We start from the raw sequence: 6711 nt of genomic DNA, 5'->3' as shown, positions 1-6711 counted from the left end.
GCAGGGATAGTAAAACTGCGGCCCTCCAAATGTCCATGGACTACAATTCCCATGAGCCCCTGCCAGCAAATGCTAGCAGGAGCTCATGGGAATTGTAGTCCATGGACATCTGGAGGGCCACAGTTTGACTACCCCTGTATTTGAGTTTCAGAAGGTGAGGGATATAAATCCCTAAATAAAGTAAGGATTTCTTCTCTTCATTGCAATGTGATTATTCCTGGGGAAAATGAAATGACCCGTGCGATCTTCCATTCGGGTTAAGAGTCTGCCCCTATCCTCTCCAGATGCAAATATTGATCCCAGCTTGGTGTAGATGGTGAAGAGCAGCAGCTTCTAATCTTGCAAGGGGGTTGGACTAGATGACCCATGAGGTCCCTTCCAACACTATGATTCTATGATTCTATGATTCTATGATTCTATGATTCTATGAACCAGGTTTGATTCCCTGCTCCTCCCCATGCAGCCAGCTGAGTGACCTTGGACTTGTCACAGTCCTGTTAGAACTGTTCCCTCAGAGCACTTCTCTCAGAGCTCTCTCAGCCTCAACTACCTCACAGGACGTCTGTTGTGGGGAGAGGAAGGGAAGGCTATTGTAAGATGCTGTGAGACTCCTTTTGATAGTGAGAAGTGGGATATAAGAACTAACTCCTGTTAATCTTCTGCTGTGTTTCACATGAAGCCTGCGAGAAGTGTTGCCAAAGCAAAGCCATATCCAGAAATGTACACTAGAAGTAATCCCAGTTCCAGCTGTGAAGTCACACTTGGGGAGGGGTGGGGGATCATCATTCTTGTTTTTATTATTTGTTTGTGATTGTTCTGCCTCTCTTTATTTTATTTACTTCATTTATACCTGGCCTCTCTTCCCAAAGGAGATCCGAGGAGGCTTACATTGGTTGCCCCATCTCCATTTTGTCCTCACAACAACCCTGTGAGGTAGGTTAGGCTGAAAGCAAATGACTGGCCCATGGTCACCTAGGAAGCTTCCATGGCAGAGTGAGGATTCGAAACTGGGACCCCCCAGATTTTAGACCAGGCTTTCTCAACCAGGGTTTTGTGAAACCCTGGGATTTCTTGACAGCCTTTGAAGGGTTTCCCAAATGGGTGGGAATTAATTATTTTTAATGTATTTTTAAATGTGTTAAACATTTATCAGGTGACATGACCATATGCTCATGTCAATCTGCATCCCTTCCCAAAATGGCCAATAATGGGCCTGTAGAGGGTGGGAAGGGGAGGGACCCTGGGTGGACATGTGCACAGCTCTGCTTCCCAACCATATTGTGCATGATCGTGCCACTTCTGGGGTTTCTCAGCCTGAAGAATGTTTCAGGCATGTCTCAATGGTAAGATAGTTGAAAAAGGCTACCTTAGTCTAACCACACTGTCTCTGGACTCAAGGACAATGGTTTTAATTATAACATAAGACGCAAACACAGTGCAAAAGGCACAGTAAAACAAATAAACAAAATAAAATGGGATTTTATTGGGGTTTTTATTGTAATTGGGGATCAATCTTGTAACCCACCACGAGCTTGCTTGTCGAGAGGCAGGAAATAAATAAAATGCAGGCTTACTTAGAAACAAATCCAATTATGCTGAATGGGATTTACACCTAGGTAAAACGGCATAGGATTGCAGCCTGAAACAAGACGAACCACCCAGGTTTTTAATTTCCCTGCCACCTGTCTGCAATTGTTTTTGAAGGGATTACATTTGTGGAAATGTAGACCAGTGTGGTACAGCGCTACCTACCTCACAGGGTGTTTGTTGTGGGGAGAGGAAGGGAAAGGGGTTTGTAAGCTGTTTTGGGGATTCTTCCGGTAGTGAAAAGCAGGATATTAAAAAAAAAACAGCTCCTCTTTTATATAAACATTAATGACCCAGGGACTTGGTAATCTTATTACATTGCAACCCTTATATTACTTTATGATCTTTTGCGTTTTTTCCACATGCTAACCTAGCCTGACCATAAAATGGAAAAGGATCTAATATTATCAATAACTAACCAGTGTGGCACAAAGTGGTAAGGCAGCAGGCATACTGTCTGGAAGCTCTGCCCATGAGGCTGGGAGTTCGATCCCCGCAGCCGGCTCAAGGTTGACTCAGCCTTCCATCCTCCCGAGGTTGGTAAAATGAGTACCCAGCTTGCTGGGGGGTAAACATAATGACTGGGGAAGGGAATGACAAACCACCCTGTATTGAGTCTGCCATGAAAACGCTAGAGGGCGTCACCTCAAAGGTCAGACAGGACTTGGTGCTTGCACAGGGGATACCTTTACCTTTTATTGCAATGGCAAATCTTCCGGATAGATCTACAACCCACAACAATTGCACTGCTTATGGAATTTCCCATCTGTCTACTGCAGGCTTTCTCAACAAGGGTTTTGTGAAACCCTGGGGTTTCTTGATGGCCCTGTAAGAGTTTCCCAAATGGGTGGGAGTTAATAATTTTTGATGTATTCTTAATGTGTTTAAATATTTATCAGGTGACATGACCATATATAGTCATGCTTCCCTTCTCAAAATGGTTAGTGATGGGTCTGGAGGGGGTAGGAAGGGGAGGGAACCTTGGGTGGGTGTGTCCACAGCTCTGCTTCCCAACCATATTCTGAACAATCACACACTTCTGGGTTTTCTTGAGGCCTGAAGAATGTTTCAGGGGGTTTTCAATGGTAAAAAAGTTGAGAAAGGTTGGTGTAGACTCACTCCATATCAAGTGAGGAATGGGGCCTATAAATAAAATTCTAGCTATCCTCCAGAACAATTATCCCTTTGGGATATACCTCTCGGATCCTTGGACTTTCGTTGTAATGGGCTTCTGTAGGAGGAAACAACAGGCCGAGCCTTCCCATTGATTTATTAGGATGAGTGGCATTCCTGGCTGAGCTTCTGCTTGCTCTTACTTTGGGAACTGACATCCTGGCTTTCTTCCATTTCTTCCTTTCTCCGTCATACAAGCAGGTATTCCTTTTTGGACTTACTTGGGCATCCAGCAGATCAGTGAATTAAAATAGAAGACAATGGCTTAGATCCAACAGAGGAATATCTGAGCAGGGAAAGTAGAATCATAGAATCACAGAATCATAGAGTTGGAAGGGGCCATACAGGCCATCTAGTCCAACCCCCTGCTCTACGCAGGATCAGCCCAAAGCATCCTAAAGCATCCAAGAAAAGTGTGTATCCAACCTTTGCTTGAAGACTGCCAGTGAGGGGGAACTCACCACCTCCTTAGGCAGCCTATTCCACTGCTGAACTACTCTGACCGTGAAAAATTTTTTCCTGATATCTAGCCTAGGCCTAGTCTGCACACAATAGATAATGCACTTTTAATGCACTTTAGAAGTAGATTTTCCTGTTCTGCTGTCGAAGCACATTGAAAGTGCATTATCCTATGTGTGCAGACTAGGCCCTATATCGTTGTACTTGTAGTTTAAACCCATTGCTGCACGTCTTTTCCTCTGTAACCAACAGAAACAACATCCTGCCCTCTTCTAAGTGACAACCTTTCAAATACTTATCATGTCCCCTCTCAACCTCCTTTTCTCCAGGCTGAACATTCCCAAGTCCCTCAACCTATCTTCATAGGGCTTGGTCCCTTGGCCCCAGATCATCCTTGTCGCTCTCCTCTGTACCCTTTCAATTTTATCTACGTCCTTCTTGAAGTGAGGCCTCCAGAACTGCACATAGTACTCCAGGTGTGGTCTGACCAGTGCCATATACAATGGGACTATGGCATCTTGTGATTTTGATGTGATGCCCCTGTTCATACAGCCCCCCCCCCCAACTCCTCCTGCAGACTGCTTCCTTCCTGGTTTCCTTCAGGGGCAGCATTTCAGGGGCATTTGGACTGCGGCAGGAGGATCTCTTATCTGCAGCAATCCCTGCTGGACCTAAGCCTATGGAAGGAGATTGCCATTATTTGCATTTTGTTTTAAGGCAAAAGCACTATTACCAAAGCAGAAAAGCAGCGGGACGCGATTCCAGCGATATCTGAATAGGGGCATCGATGGCCCCTTGGAGGAAGCTACGGGCGCACAGTGACGTCTGTTTATTACAATGTGCGAACGATACCACTGAGAGAAGTTGGCAAAACAATTCCTAGCCCGTAGGAGAACACAGAACTTAAAATGGCCTTTGCAGGATGGTTTTGCTGGAGCAAAATAAACATCGTCCACTGCCTAATTGTCCAAATTTCCAATCACCAGATCAGTATGTTACTGGAATGTCCCTTGGCCAGCTCTAGTAGCCAGGCATATTCAATTTCCACTTTGATGAGACCATGGAAAAGAAATGCCACCCTTGCATCAAAACCTAAAGACCACTCAGGGAGGTCATAAATATGGAAGAGATGCCAAGTAGCCCCTACAGCAGGGGTAGTCAAACTGCGGCCCTCCAGATGTCCATGGACTACAATTCCCAGGAGCCCCTGCCAGCGAATGCATTTGACTACCCCTGCCCTACAGCTTAGAAACTGACTGCTGTGGATATCTATAAAAAGGATCTCAATGTCAAACTGGATATCTTTAAGTGGGGGACAGAGAGTTTCATGGACTTACTCTGATGCTATACCACATCACCCTACACCACTGATGCTATACCAGATTTGCCACCCTACTCTGAAGGCAGGATAGGAGAGTGGCCACACCTAATGGTCATTAAATAGCTAGGAAGAAGCGTGCAAAGGTGCTTCCTCTGGTACCTCCCTTCAAAAGAACGGACAAGACTGGAGCTTTTGGAACCCAAAGGGCTACTAAGTCAGTTTTAAAGCATCGAGGGAAACATGACCTACCACAAGCATGCTGCCCATCCCAAATCACGGGTGATCTCAACAAAGCCAATGGAAAAAAAAAATATCCATGCCTTTTGTGCAATACAAATGGTAGTATCACCCTTAGAAAAGCTGCATGGGATAGCGTTCACAACATCAGAGGAAAAGCCTGCCACCTGCCACAGGTGCATGAAAAGCCACAGCTTGCTTGTGCTTCCTATTTGGCATGTGGTCTGGAAGAGCCTGGTGGAGCCAAAACCCAACGCCCATGTGCCACCAAGACTGGTTGGTGGGAGACTGACAGACACCAGATGACAATGGGTTGGATCCAGGTGGGATTTTTCACTAAACAAAATTTCTGACAATTCACCCTTCCAGCTCCTGACCCCGAAGTTGCCCCTCATTCCTGAGCATCTCGTATCATCCATCGGCAGCATTTTGGGGATCAATGTGCTGCGGAAAGAGGGAGAGGCAGGGAAGTTCTGCCCTGGAAAATTTAATCTGAACCCCACCCAGAATATAGCAACTTACCTCTAGCTACAAATATCATTTTTGAACTCAAGCAGTGTACATGTCAAGCAAGAGTGGGTTTAAATCCAGCAGTCTGCTGCTACGGAATTTCAGAGGTTTGCGTCCTCTGAATATTTCCCTTACCCAGCAGGGCTATTCATGGACCTCCATAAATCTATCTAACCCCCTTTTAAAACCCCCTACGCTTATGGCCATCACAGTTTTGCAGAGCTCCTCCACCAGGTTTATGGTTGGGGGTCAGTAAAATGCCAACATCTACTGGGCCCCCCATAGTAAAGATCCCCCCTGACTGTAGTCTAGCTCAGAGAGAACTGATGACGTTCCAATCCAGGACTGCTGATGCTGGTGCAGTCTAAACTGTTAAATTTTTAGAAATTTTAATTAATTGTCAAATATTGTATGTCGTTATTATGGTGTTTTAATATGTGCTGTTGGTTCTGTAGTTTTTATGTAGTTTTTATTCTGTTTTTAATTGTGCACTATGAAAAATAATTAACATTTTTACATTATTTTATTGTACAGCTCAACTTCTGAGTTCCTACCTGTAAAGGTTGGGTTGTGTTCCTTTTTTGGTTTTGGTTTTGCATTAATACGATGTACACCATCCTGAGCCGGCTTGTTGGGAGGGCGGTATAACCTCCCAAAATGTTGTGTTGTTATTCCCGAAACATATAATGCAAAACCAAAAGAGGGAACGAAAACCCAACCTTAACCAAGTCAGGAACTCAAAAGTTGAGCTCAAAACAATATAAAATTTTAACAATTAATTTACTAAAGTGCACCAATATTAGGTTAAAAACAAAGTAAAAACTATATAAAAACTATACAGATCTAACTGCACATGAACAAACCAAATGGGTTTCGACCCTACAGTGGTCAATAATATGAAATCATGCACTCTTGATGACGATGTTCTGTTCAGTCGTGTCCAACCCTCGGCGATTCTATAGGAAAGTCTTCCCATGCGCCCCTGTCTCTGACTGCTTCTTTTAGTTGGTTCATGGTCATCCCTGTATCGGCTTTGATCGTGTCGAGCCAGCAGATCCTTTGGCGACCACATTTCCTTTTGCCACTGACCATGCCGAGCATTAATGATTTTTCTAGCGAGTCTGATCGCATGATGTGTCCAAAGTAAGTAAGCTTCAGCCGCAATATCTTCCCTTCTAATGACATAGTTGGTTTGCTCCTCTCTAAAACCATCTTGTTGGTAACTTTGGCTGTCCATGGTATTCGCAGCATTCGTCTCCAACACCATAATTAGAAAAGCATCTCTTCTCCTCATAGCTGGATGGTGAAGGGAAATCTGTTAGGTGGAGCCCCAACAAATACTGGGATGGTGTTTCTTTTTGGAGCCCCAACTTCTAAGATATATAATATCTAGGAACACCACTCTCAGCTATTGTTTTACTCTG

The sequence above is a fragment of the Paroedura picta genome, chromosome 1, assembly GCF_049243985.1.
Source record: "Paroedura picta isolate Pp20150507F chromosome 1, Ppicta_v3.0, whole genome shotgun sequence".
Classification (NCBI taxonomy): domain Eukaryota; kingdom Metazoa; phylum Chordata; class Lepidosauria; order Squamata; family Gekkonidae; genus Paroedura; species Paroedura picta.
This window is presented reverse-complemented; position numbering follows the sequence as displayed.